The following is a 2609-nucleotide window of genomic DNA, read 5'->3' on the forward strand; positions in this document are numbered from 1 at the left end:
CACTGAAGTGACAGTCAGGCAAAAAACTGTGCTGAGTGAAACGTCGTAATACACATAGCTATATGCACACAAAGAGCAGGTCCAGCCTGGAGGGAGAGCAAATCGCACACTGAAACTCAGAGATCAAACTAACAGCCAACGAGCACATAGCCATGTCTTAACCATGCCAAAACTAAGTATATATGGGAGGTAGGGAGGAACGGTAATAAGGAGTTTTAATACCATAGATTCATACACCATAGTCCAGAACAGTATGAAAAAGTTCAAGACATAATAACAACCACCAAGTGATGACATCGCAGGTGCTACAGCATCCATCCAAAATGACATATTCTACTGGTAGTTATGACAAGTGAGAAGAGCTAAGAACAAAAGACATGCTCTAAATATCAGGGCAAAGCAAACCAGGAGCCTTGAACATTCAGATGCGCCCTGTGGAGAACGGAGCCTCCTCGTCTTAACCTTGATGCATCTCATGGGACGGAATTGGAAGAATGCTCTCCTGGAGGCGGTAATGAGCAAGCCGCATACAATGTTGATTCTTACCAATTTTAACCAAACCTAAGAATTTGCCATCAACGTCACAGTGCAACACATGTTTGCCATTGAACCTGACCAGTAGCTCACGCTCATTTAACACAGCCATATCATTGAACGACTGCACCATTGAATGAATTGGTGTTCTCTTTTTCTTTTTGTAAGAAGTTAAATAAAGTTGACGTGATGCCTCCACCGTTGACAGTTGGATCCGATACTTGAAAGCCCAGATTTGTGCCTCGTAATCTTGCATCACCCAGACATCCATAGTGGAGAAACTAGCAGGAGTCGAGCCGGCCCAGAATGCAAGCGTCCCTTTCATATCAAACAGCATGCTATTAGGGCAATGCTGGCCAGGACTGCGCATCCACCGGAATGACTCGGCTTTTGTGTCAAACACAATAATGTCTGCAGATCCTCCCATGATGTCACTGGAACCAGAAAGCCACCAGTGCAGGCTGCCACGGTGGTGGACTGGTGGTGAAAAGCCAGATGAAAAGTGCACCTCATTCATTATGCTATTTTCCACAGAAGGCAATGAGACCGTTGGAATTTTTACTATGATGCGCCTTGGCTTGTCAGATCCCACTGTGAGGACATATACGCTGGATTTAGACGAGTCATGTGACTGAGAGAACCAGAGCACCCTACATTCTCCAGTTGGATGGTGGCGGTAGAAACCAATCACGAAGTTGAATTGCCCTTGAGGCTGCGGTAGGATATCATACTTGCGGGTGACCGGTTGCAGATGAAGAAATTGGGTTGCGTGTGATGGTAGATAATCAAGAAGCCATCGCAGGAGCCTTTGAGAGTGAAACTGAGATTGCCTTCCCGGACCAAGGGCCAGAGCTCTTGACTGGAGGTGCCACCACCGACGTCACCAAAGACGACATGACTGACAGCCCGCCCACGCGCATCGACAATGGGAACCAACGGCTGTCGGCAGTGGTGTTCGAGCATGAATTTGGGGGTGGATGTGGCACTGCGCCATGAAGTGTTGACAACTCGACAGCGGCCGACGTCTTTGGAGGGCAATCGGGTGAGTATCATGTCCATAATCTCCCCTGGCAGGTCCTCAAGCATGGTTGCACCTTTCTTGTCTGGCATCGTGCTCCGTCGAGTCCAGTCAACTGAAAAGACAAGCCGAGCTTTAGTGCAAGCTGAAAACCCGCCTCCACGATTAACTCCTTCGGACCAGTTCGAAATAAAAAGACAAGCAAGTAAAATACACAAGGAAGGCGAGACGAGCTTACCCTAGGAGACAGGCCGCCACGAGCAGGAAAGTCCAGTGGAGGCGCCCCCAAGCAAAATCGGCAGCGTCGGTGTGTTCCCTCGCCTGTAGACACAAGTACAAGTGAGATTTGAGCTCAATCTGCAGGAGAAAGTATCAGACAAAAGGTCAACTGAAAAGACCAGGCAAGCTTAGTGCCAAGAGGTAAGACGCGCCTCTATGGCTAACTCCTTCAGACCAGCTCCAATTAAAAAGACAAGTAAAATCACGAGGAAGGCGAGGCGAGTTTACCCTAAGAGACAGGCCGCCCAGGCGAGGCGAGACGAGTCTAGCGGCGGCGGCGACAAGCAATATCGGCAGCGTCAGTGTGCTCCATCGCCTGTTGACACGAATACAAGGGAGATTTCAGCGCAATCTGCAGATGGCGCAGGGCAAGAGAAAACATCGGACAAGAGATAGGGACGGCGACCAGTTTGGGCGGCGAAGCTGCTGACCTTCGTCGTGGAGGAAGGCGGCGGAGAAGGTCGACGGAGGCGGGAAGTGACCGAGGGCGGCGGGTCAAACCCCAGAGGGGCCGTGCTCCCCCGCACCCTGTCACGGAGGGGAGCTCGACCAGGAGACCATTGCGCGAGGTGTGGACAGCGCAGCGACCTCGATCTGGAATCCACGGGACAGGACGGCCGCGGGGAGAGGAGTGAGGAAAAATTAGGTCTTCCAAGGGAGAGGGATGGGGAATTTTCTTAGAGAGGGAGGATATTGACTCGGCCGAGTCCTTTTCTATTGTTTGAACGGCGGCTGGGTCTTTTTCTTTCTTTCTTTGCATTTGGACTATAATTTTTTG

At 50.4% G+C, this 2609-nt stretch overlaps 1 pseudogene; it reads right to left on the reverse strand.

Moving 5' to 3' along the window:
- Positions 1-421: 421 nt before the first annotated feature.
- Positions 422-1644, reverse strand: LOC123151883 (uncharacterized; annotated as a pseudogene).
- Between the last annotated feature and the right edge of the window lie 965 nt (positions 1645-2609).

The sequence above is a fragment of the Triticum aestivum genome, chromosome 7A (assembly GCF_018294505.1).
Source record: "Triticum aestivum cultivar Chinese Spring chromosome 7A, IWGSC CS RefSeq v2.1, whole genome shotgun sequence".
NCBI classification, from domain to species: domain Eukaryota; kingdom Viridiplantae; phylum Streptophyta; class Magnoliopsida; order Poales; family Poaceae; genus Triticum; species Triticum aestivum.